The sequence below is a fragment of the Labeo rohita genome, chromosome 2, assembly GCF_022985175.1.
Source record: "Labeo rohita strain BAU-BD-2019 chromosome 2, IGBB_LRoh.1.0, whole genome shotgun sequence".
Taxonomy (NCBI): Eukaryota; Metazoa; Chordata; class Actinopteri; order Cypriniformes; family Cyprinidae; genus Labeo; species Labeo rohita.
This window is the reverse complement of record NC_066870.1, coordinates 19,402,486-19,414,051: the sequence shown is the minus strand read 5'-3', so window position 1 is coordinate 19,414,051 and position 11,566 is coordinate 19,402,486. Positions and strand designations below refer to the sequence as shown.

General features: G+C 34.1%; 1 protein-coding gene across 1 annotated transcript in view; it reads left to right on the top strand.

Annotated features, from left to right (window-relative positions):
• Window positions 1-8,576: 8,576 nt before the first annotated feature.
• The window catches only part of cdh6 (cadherin 6), a 39,818-nt gene continuing 36,828 nt past the window's right edge, over window positions 8,577-11,566 (top strand). Inside the window, exon 1 of the mRNA XM_051092614.1 lies at window positions 8,577-8,672. The gene's annotated coding sequence lies outside the window, so the exon portion shown is untranslated. The remainder of the gene's footprint in view (window positions 8,673-11,566) is intronic.

Here is an 11,566-nt window from a genome sequence, read left to right as displayed (position 1 = left end):
AAGCCGAGAGAACTGTTTTTATTTCGCACGAAACAGCTTACGGCTCAAAATATGATTGATTTGATTGCCTTCCGCCCTTCAAATGGTAATTTCCTCAACCCACATGAGATGCCTTTTCAGAATATAAACAAGATTAGATTAGCTCAACACCTCAGCAGAAAATCTCATTCAAAATATTAACGTAATCGCCCGTTAATTCGCTTTTGGACAGCTTTTATCACCTGTCAGCATCTTTATCATTGAAAGACAATCAAGAGCTAATTGATGCTAATGTTACATACAGATCAAATATGTTATTAAACGAACAATGAGAATTGTTCTGACTGTCACCGCCACTGACTTGAGTGTTAAGCGTCATTAGAACTGATTATATATTTATATTGCATTGTGATATGTGTGAACTGAAAAATATGCAGTGTAGATTGGCTTTGTGAACTTTATTTTACTGTTACTCTTTTAGGCAACACTTTGAAATTAGGTTTAATTCATTAATTTTAGTTAATGCATTACGTATAATGAACTATCAGGGTTAATATTTATTTAAAGTGTCGCTATGAAGTTTTTAAGATTCCTAACATTGTTTTGAGTCTCTTGCAAGGTCAAAAATGCTTTTGTTTTCTCAAAATATCCATTTAATATCACCCCATTTTCCTCAAACAATTTATTTAAAGCAAAGGCAAAGATTCAGTCTCTCTAAACCCCTTCTTTCCATGAGCATACTCTGCTCTGATTGGTCAGATGGTCCAGTCTACCATGTAAATGGTACAATCTTTATTAGTTCAAAATATACTGTACTGAGCCATCTTTCAAGAGCAAGCATTTTGTGAACCCCGCAATGAACTCCTCATGATTAGAGAAGCACTTGTCAGTAAAATTATGTGTTTGAAGGCGACTCAAGTTGTTTGCAGTTGGCCATTGGTGGGAATTATGCAAGTGTGTTACCCTGTGATGTGCAGCCATCACGGAAGTTGGATTCGAATTACTACAGATTTGTTCAGGCTGTTCAGAGTCAATTTTTTTATTTTTTTATTTCAGGAGGCCGTAACTTTATTTATCGTGCACTTTCAGCTTTACAACTTTACGGATCGTTTGCATTCACATACAGCTACATTACATTCTACATGAAAGGCAATACTGGAAATGGCATAATAAGGGCACTGTAAAATATACTTAATTGTAAAAGTTTGTATTGTTGTTTTTTATTATTTATAATGATACATTTCAAATATTTTTTTACATATCATTAATATTAATATATTTGTTTTGTGATTTGTTTTATGTTAATTAATTCATAGTTTGTTTACAATACATTTAAGTTGTTGTATACATCTAGAGAAGTTAAACATATATATTAGTATGTGGAAATTACCTTAAATCTAAAATGCTGTAATGCATTGTTCAATTCAGTTTATTACACACTGAAAAAAATGATGGTAGAAACAATTTTACTTAATAGTTGCTAGTACGTTTTATAATTATTTACAAAGAAACTGCATATAAGACATTGACTTAAGCATGAAATTTTGAAGTTGAAAGCAATTCCTAGTAAAAACGTATTCAAATATTTACAACTTCAAGCAAATCATTTTTACAGTGTGCCCAATGTGTTCATTAATGTTTTTTTTAAGTGTACCCGATGCATTCATTAAAGTTAGCCACATATTTGTAGTTTTATTTAAAAACACACACAAATGATGCTGAAACTATTTTACTTAATAATTGCTAGTAAATTGTATAATTACTTACAAAAAAAACTGCACATACATGAAATTTTAAAATAATACTTAATAATAACATTATTAATAAACATTATTAATAAAAACATTTTTGCAGTGTGTTCATTAATGTTAATGAATTGTACATTAGTACAAAGTTACCCAGTTTTTTTTGTATTTTTTTTAAACACACACTATAATGCTGAAACAATTTAACTTAATAATTGCTAGTAAATTTATAATTACTTACAAAGAAACTGCACATAACACATTGACTTAAACATGACATTTTGAAGTAGAAAGCAATTCCTAGTAAAAAAAAAAAAAAAAAAAGTACTTAAATAATACTCCAATTATTACAACGGTAACACTTCACAATAAGGTGTCATGTGTTACCATTAGTTACTGTATTAACTAACATGAACTAACAATGAACAATACATGTATTGTAACTATTTATTAATCTTTGTTATTTAATGTTAATTAATAAAAACGGTCATTTACTGTTTGTTCACATTAGTTCACAGAACTAATGTTAACAAACACGTGTGATTTTAATAATGCATTAGTAAATGCTGCTTAGTAAATGTTAACGAAGATTAATAAATGCTGAAGTATCGTTCATTCTTAGTTCATGTGAACTAATGAACCTTATTGTAAAGTGTTACCTTTACAATCTTTTTTTACAGTGTGCCCAATGCATTCATCAATGTTAGCAACTTGTACATTATTGCAAAGTTACCCTCTTTTTTTCTTAGTTTCATTTAAAAATACACACTCGTACTTGTATGTCCTTCTAGAATTCTTCAGGCAAATGTTTGTCTCTTTCACTCTTGTTTCCCCATGACAGTAGCCCTATAAATGCAACATGACAAAGTCTATTGAGAAGCACGTCTAATAAATTTTTCCCCCTGCTGTAGTGATGTTGCCCTGGGTCCTTGGGATCTGCTCTCTTGCTGAGGGTGGAAATCACATTCCAGTGGCGGAGACGGGTCAACCCCTGCGATTTTCCATGCTCAGCAAGAGAGCTCGGGACTACTCTCTTAGGCCTCAGTGACTCACATTTGAATCCTTAGGGAATAGATACTTTACAGCTCATCTTTTAACACACCAGGCTTACAGGACATGCAAATAAGATGCCCTTGAAGTTTTCACATTCATTAAAAGAAATTCAGACATTTGCATTCGGAAACATGGAGATACGGAGACTCGGATGTGACAAGAAGTCATCAGCATAATTATGTATGTTATACAAACCGCCGTTTGCTCCGTGCACATCTTTTTTTTTTTTCTTTGAAATATTGAAGGCATTGCATGACATATCTGGGCTGCTTATTATTTTACATTGCGCCTATTGCTCCTTGACTCTGTCTTGGGTGGTATAAGGTATAAGCCTGAGCCAATATGCTGTTACTGATTTAAAGCGGATTATCGTTTGCTGTCCTAAGCCTCAGTAAAATCCTTTAAAATATTCATATTGGCAGACCTGGATTAGAAAACGAAACAACAGACGTTTTTTACCCCTGTAGATCGGTATATGTTTTTTTTTTTTTTTTTTTTTTTTTTTTTTTTTTTTTTTTAAATTTAAATCAACACACTACTTTGGATGAATCTCAGCTTTTTTACAATCACCTTAATGGTATTTTCATAGTTAATGTGTGATGGAGTATGTGTTGTATCCTTGCAAGATTAGATAGCGCTTAATGCAGCATAAACATAAACATCTGCTGAGTGATTGGCTGTTAACATAAAGCATGTGCGCTATCGTTCCGTCCTCCGCCACCACATTTATACTCATCTTCACATTACAGATTGAGACTGGAGAAAGCAAGGATGAGAATTTTCAGTATCATGCAGGTTTACTGGAATCAAGGCCATTTGAATTATTATCAATAGTCTATATATACTATATATATACATTTTATTTAATTCACATGTATGTACAACTTTATCAGTGTATTTATCAGTGTGACAGGATATTGCACTTTTCCCATTTTTCCATTTTTTACTCACATACTGTACAGGCATTTGTAGATTTATTCACGCTGACTTGAGCAAGACTTTCTGCTTTGTCAGCAGTCAAGTGGAATGTGCATCAGCCATGTCAAAGAATACATTTAGGTCATGTCAGGATTTCATCAGTTGGAATTCAGCTGGTGTGTGTAAACGCATGGCATTTCCAGTTTTGAGCATCATGCCTGTGAGCGCACTTGTCACATTCCTGGTAACTCGAATTATTAATACAGTTTCTGTCATTCTTTAAAAAGAAAAAAAACATTGTGAAGACAATTTTTAGAATTTCTTCTGATGTTGTGAAATGTCTCAGGGTCTTGTGAGCAAAGCAATAAAAATTTCACATCATTCAAGTCTACTCCTAAATGCTGAGTCATAAATCTGCTGAAACAATAACTTTATTCTGTGTCCCCACAAACAGAACCACTAATGAGGCATCATCAGGCCTGGAGGAATTCCCATTGTGTTTAGGAGTGGTTGGAGTCGACAGGAAGTGGGATTGCTTCATTAAAGTGTGACCAGGTTTCATGGGGTGTCTGTCTGATGACTGAGCATGGTATGTGGCTTTTGACTTTAGGGCTTGACTTTTAATGCATAGCTAACTATTTAAGTTATCACAACAAACTCAATTCATGAGTTTAAACTACTAGTTCATTCGGCTGAATCTAACTGAATCTAACACTGAAAAGAAGTGGTGTTATATTTACTTTGGAAAAAAAATGTTCACTCAGAAATTGCTAGCAAATTTCACATGATTACAAACATTTAAGTAACACTGAAATAACACAGCTTCTGAAGAAAGGCATAAACATGCTCCAGTAATCTTTGTTTTATTTACAGCTTCAAACAAATATTTTTTAGTGTATATGGGCCATTGTAAAGAAATGGTTTAAAGTCTGAGTTGGAAAGAATGTATTTTTCTTCCACAGATTTTCTATGTCTGTATAATACCCAAGGTGCACATTTCTAGTAATTGTGCAGTTAAAGGAGAACTCCACTTCCAGAACAACAATTTACAAATAATTTACTCACCCCCTTGTCATCCAAGATGTTCATGTCTTTCTGTCTTCAGTCGTAAAGAAATTATGGTTTTTGAGGAAAGCATTTTAGGATTTTTCTCCATATAGTGGACTTCATTGTTGCCCCGATTTTGAACTTCCAAAATGCAATTTAAATCTAGCTTCAAAGGGCTCTAAACTCAGTCTAGGGCTCTGTCCTTTTTTTTTTTTTTTTTTTTTTTTTTTTTTTCTTTCGAAAAATAAAAATTGTATACTTTTTAAGCACAAAAGCTTGTGTGGCACTAGCCCTGGGATGCGCGTTCACGACGCTACAAATTACGTCAAATTCATCGTCTGTTTACTCCGGCTCAAAAAGGTAGAGTATGGCGAAAATATAATTTTCTCCTACAACTTTTCTCCTACAACGTCCGACATCGTTGTACCTTTTTGTTTGTAAACAGCGTGTGACTTACTTGCACTTCCTTTGCGCGTTTCTTTTGTAAACACTGGCTCTGTAGTTCCGCCTACGTTCGGTGTGACCATCGACGTCATTCAATAGTACGCAGTGTCGTGGACACGCATTCCAAAGCTAGTGCTATATGAGCTTTTGTGCTTAAAAAGCACACAAATTTTTATTTTCCGAAATAAAACACTGATCATTTTGCTAGACAAGACCCTTCTTCATCAGCTGGGATCGTTTAGAGCCCTTTGAAGCTGCAATTAAACTACATTTTGGAAGTTCAAAATCGGGTCACCAATGAAGTCCATTATATGGAGAAAAATCTTAAAAGCTTTCCTCAGAAACCATAATTTCTTTACGACTGAATACAGATAGACATGAACATCTTGGATGACAAGGGGGTGAGTAAATTATTTGTAAATTGTTTTAGAAAGTTTTGGAATATTTGTCCTCTACATCTTCCTTGTAAATATATATGGTAACACTTTAATATAGAGAACAATTCTCACTATTAACAAGTTGCTTATTAGCATGCCTGTATCATATCATATATCATATATTTCACATGTAAATCAATAACAGTTACAATTTTAACAATATTTCAAGTGTGATTTATGAGATTTGTTGTATTTTGAATGCAATTGAAAGCATTCATTATTTTGAATATACACTGAACCAAACACTATAATAACATTGATAATTCAGTATATATTATTTTGCATCCCATGTTTTGGTCATGACAGCACATTTTTGGTAGTGACAGTAATGTTTTGGTAGCGACCACATCACATTACATTTTAGCCCACATACTAAAACACTACTAAAACATACTAAAATCCAAAAAAACTGTATACTAAAGTTCTGTGTATATGTGTTCCCTTTTGTCACTACTGAAACAATGATGACATGTTTCAGGAGTGACAATTTTAGTTACGTTTGAATCCAGCTTAAAAATGCTAATCAGCACATGGTTAGCTAGCAGAGTTCATATAAACACTAAATGTTATAGAATAATTCCTAATAAAAAGTTTAATTATGGAAATATGACGTTCGATAGTGACATTCTTTAAAGTTCTACGCAGATTTTTCATACTTTTGAACACAGTTACCTCAAAATGGTGGGGCCTATTTATTCACACCTTGTAGCTAGGAGAGAGAGTGACATATAAATATTTCCTGGTCATAAATGTAGGGGTGTAGTTAAAATCAGTCTCAGCCAATGGACTAAGACATAAACTGTTTTGGTAGTGACATGAAAATGCTGGACACATTTTTTAACATAAAATTTCATAATTTACAAAGAAAATATAAAATAAATACTTTTTTTGAACTTAACTTTAAAAAAAAAAAAAAATCAAAAAGATATTTTGAAAAAAAACAACAACAGCAATGGACTAAAATGCAAAAAAAAATATATATATATATATATATATATATAAATATTTTTTTTTTTTTTTTTTTTTTTTCAATATCATTTTCATAAGTTGAAATTTAGTGGTTAGGGTTTGGGACAGCCACCTCCCAACTGAAAGTACTCACTAAATTATGGTTTTATATATATTACGCTTACTGATATTTTATATATTATTGTTTATATATTATAATAAAAGAATACATACAAAAATGCAAAAAACTGCTGCTGGGGTGCAAAAATCCATAAATCGGTGTTCTTTGGGTGCGGGATTCTTTTGTAACGTCAAAAAACTCAAGTCCAAGGCACTCGAATAATATGTCCTAATGTGACATCCTGATGAAAGCGAGTTTGCCACAACGCATCGGTCCACAGAAGTGTTGTTTTTAAAACTTTAAAGCCATGTGAACGCAGGCTTTTTTATATTTTCTCACATTATTTGAGTGCCTTGGACTTATGAGTATTTTTTGTAGAATACATGCTCTCCAACATGATTTATAGACACTGAACACCTTTCTAATTCTTGTTAGAAGGATTGTTTTTTCTAGTTTAGGGGTTTTAAAATTTTTTGACCCCCAAATATGACAATCTCCTTGAGAAAGAACCCCTTTCATTTATAATGACTATTTAAGCTATTTTAAATATCATCATAAAGGCAGAATTATTATATGGAGATATAGTATACTTATATGTTGACAATGATCTTTTAGCTGTTAGCTATATATATATATATATATATATATATATATATATATATATATATGTTTGAGACCGCTGATCTAATCCTGATAGTGATACTATTATACTATTAAAGTAAATTGATTTGGCTTGCTGTCCGTAATGGAAGGCTCAAGTGCTAAGTTTCCCCCATTGACTATATAATTTAATATTCAGTAGAGATTCTACAAAATAAAGAATGTCTGAGAACAACTGTCATGGGAGCATCTGTTTATGTATTCTTATGACTGACAAGGAGTAGAAAAACATGCTCCTCCCAAAATTTCGTTTAGAGCTCCATTAAATGCAACAAGCCCAAGAACATAATAGCTTCTGATGTAGGCGGCCTGATGCATTTCTCTTTTTATGGAATCTAACTGTACAGCTGGTTCTATAACCAGAGATCGTACATCAGTAATTCTTTTATCACTAGTCAGAAAAGTGCTAAAGCATCACAGTGCAAAAGAAGCCAGGCGGGGGTCTTGAGGGGGTTTTGATTCTCAGCAGAAAAATACATGGACAGCAAAACTTCAGTGCAAAATGGTAGGCTTCATGCCCACAACAGCTACACGGGGTCAATAGATTTATGACACCAAGTCAGAGTCTTTGAAAAATAAACTAAAAAGCTTGTTCTCCATCTCCAAAACATGTTCAGGATTCTGAAGACTTAAAGGGATAGTTCACCCAAAAAAAGAAAACCCTGTCATGTGGGCCTACTTCAGCCTCATGTTGTTCTAATCCCATACGCCTTTATTCTTTCTTCACACAAAAGAGGATGTAAAAATGATAGCTTCAGTCATTGTATGGAAAAAAAGATGAAAGTGAATGATGACTAAAGCTGTCAGTCCATATATTCTGCCTTTTTGAGCTCCTCAGAAAAGAAAGTCATACAGGTTTAACATAACACAAATGTAGTTCTTGAGTGAAATATCCCACACACAAGTTTAGTTTGTTCGTTTGTTTTAAATCCGCCACTGCCTTTTTCCTCCACAGCCAAAAATAGATTAATGATAAACTAAATCAAAGTAGAGTTAATAGTAGTGACCCAAATATTTGAACAGACGCGACGATATCACATAACGCAGGCTTAATTTTCAAACTACTTTCGCATCCCTTAATGTTCATGATCCCTCTCAGTCACCGCGCTACGAGTGACAGCCAATCAGCGGCTCTGTCGCTTAGACCGTACGAGATTTCAGAGAGAGAGAGACCGAGAGAGAGAGGTGAAGCAAGCGGTGATGCTGCGCACAGGGGAGGGGAGAGAGAGAGAGACAGGGAGTCCACACAGTACAGTGTCTTCACAGCGCTCAGCGGATACACATCGAAAGCAGGACTACTCTCGACTCCTCAGCATTGAGGTAAGTGAGGGAAATGAACTAGACTTATCTAAATTTTGCGTTTATTTAAACAGATGTGCTTTGAATGCACACGCTGTTTGACCCCTACAGCCTGTGCTTATGCCGTAGACTGACTTTCGTGGATGCGCCTGGATGATGGCTGTCAAAATTGGCCCGGATACTTGTTTAAACTACAACTATTAAGCAACATATAAGTGATTTTTATTATAGCAAAACATGTCTATGATGTTATTTCTGCGTGTTTAATGTTTATGGCTCGTGTAGGCAGTTTCCTGTTATTCAGAGCGCTTTAGTTTTATACGGCTTTTTATAATACTGTACGCGATAGCGTTGTTTATTCTTGTTTTTAATGCTAAACGTAATATTAGAATTTAATATGTTAATAAAACAAGTTTAAGTATTACAGTTGGCATTTAAGCTGGTGCTAAAATGTTTTAATGTTTGTTTCCATCAATAACTTGCCACAATAATAACTTTTTAATAGTGTTTTTATAGTTTCAGCTTAATTGTCTTCATCAGTAACTGAATTCAAAGGAGTGAAAAGTGCAATAACTGCATCACTGCAGGTGGTGATGTGATGATTTCACTAACAATTTAAAATTGCAATTAAACTTAATTTTCTAGTTTTAGAGGGCTGACATTTTATTCAGTGTGCTCACTGTCCGTCTGCTGTGTGGAGTGGGGCAGAACATCCTTTGTTATTTACATTTCAAGGCCTTTTTTTCAGAGAAAACACTGAAAATAATTGCAGTTTTCAGCATGTATATGCAACAGCTATTTTTATCAGTACTTGTTATATCAGAGGTTTTATGACAGAGATTCTCCGTGTTAAACCCTGTTACAGCATTCGCTGTATTTTAGTATCAGGCCTGTTAAAACAGACGTTACCTTTAATATTTGTGGACAAACTGACCATATCTGTAAAGAGTCATGCGAGATAATGAAATCATAAATATACAGATATTTTTCTACTTATGTAAAAAGGGAAATGGCTAGACACCACTCTGTGAGTACAGTCTCTATAAAATTATTTTAAAAAGTCTTATCCAGTAATCAAGGATGACTGAAAAAGTAATGGAGAAGTCATGGAAATTCACTGATCAAAAGCTGTGGGAACATGTTCAGACTGTAGCTCTGTTTGAGCCCTTTTATGTCAGGCACCTGTAGATTTCTGGGTGGATTGATTAAAGTTGTTCTACATTATGTAAATTATTCATAAATTCAGGACTTCTCCTTCAGATTTTATTCTGAGGAAGAACCACACTTGTTGCAAGCGTTTCTAAAATGTGTGAGATATTGTGAGGTATTTTAATTTGTCTATGTAATTATTTTGTTATACGAGTACAAAAAGATATTCATGTTTGTTCTTTCCGGCCTTTGTGGCGATGCTGTTTTTAATCCCGTAAATTGCTGGATTTGACACGTTGTAACATATCTTAGTCTGGCAAATATTGGTTGAGCAACTGTGGTCTTCGGTATATGGATTGTCTTGTAGTGTTTTGCTTGGACTTTGATCGGATTTTAGGCCGTAACAAACAGTAGACCTCCTAGATATGATCCTTTTTTTTTTTTTTTGAGAAATGATAAGGAAACTGGTAGTTGGGTTTATTCAAGTTGATGTTAGTTAATAGCACCCTGGCTGCAAAGATTTGCAATTTTCAGTTCTCCTTTTTAAAGGAATAACACTTGATGTGGTTATCTATGGATTTACAATGCAGTAGGGTTTTCCCTAAGACTCACACAACCCTCATACATTATTTCTAAAGGTAGATTTGATGCAAAATGTGAATTTCCAAAAAAGATAATGGAAGGAAATGTAGGTGCCTACCACATACAACATGTTTTGTCATTTAAATGTTAGCATTTTGACAAACATGTCACCTAATAATCAAAGGGTTAGAAAATACTTGCAATTCTGTTTGGGTTCAGAGTAGTTTGCCAAAGTCTGCATGATAGTAAGGCCACATGACCTTTGACTTGTTGACAACAAGCCACATCGCAATTGAATGGAGAATTACATGCGTGTTTGTTGTTTTTATTGTGGGCATTTTAATTAAAACTGAGAGGCTGTCTGAGAGCTTTTTTTATTTATTTAAAAACATCAAACAAAAAAAAGGCATTTTAATGGCAGTTGTCGTAGTTGTTGTGTTACATTCAAACAAACAGATTTTAAAATATGATGTTTTGGCAAACAACAGTGTCCTTTTTCATCAAAAGTTTTATACTTTGACAGTTCTAAAAGTTCTGAGAGTTCTGAGATTGTGAGGATGCCTGTATGCAAATGTTTCAGTAGGCTCTGTATGATAATTAGATCAGAGCTATCTGTCACCTGACATGACAAAGGCCCAGCAAAAGCTGTGTTTGCTCGCAGGAGATGAAGCAGGATAACATTGATTAGCACATGCACGTGATTAATTTCACCCAAGAGTGATTTATGGAGCTCCATCTTGCTTTTACCTTGATAATGGAGCCCCCTCATAAATATCGCCAAAAATTAAGCACTTTCAGACAATTGAACTGCGAAATAACATGATCGAGAAAAGCGCGACTGGAGTTTAAACTTATTTTTCCAAGATATGGGTAATTTGCTGTTCTGATGTGTAGAACACTTCCAAAATCAATAGAACAGTGTTTATCTACACCCGCTTTAGTCCAATACGAGACGATTGATTTTCTTCACCAATTCATCGTCCGCTATCTGTTTTCAGTTTCCTGGCTTGTTCGTGTTCGGTCTTGTTGTTTACTAATTCGTAGAGATGGGGATGGAGGGAGGCGAACGAATGAAACAGCGTCTCAAGTGAATCTTTAAATGGGTTCACAAAGGAAAATACGTTCTCCTCGGTTTCTGTCTATGATAATAAGTTTACATCTTACAGCAGGGTGTTTTTATTTTC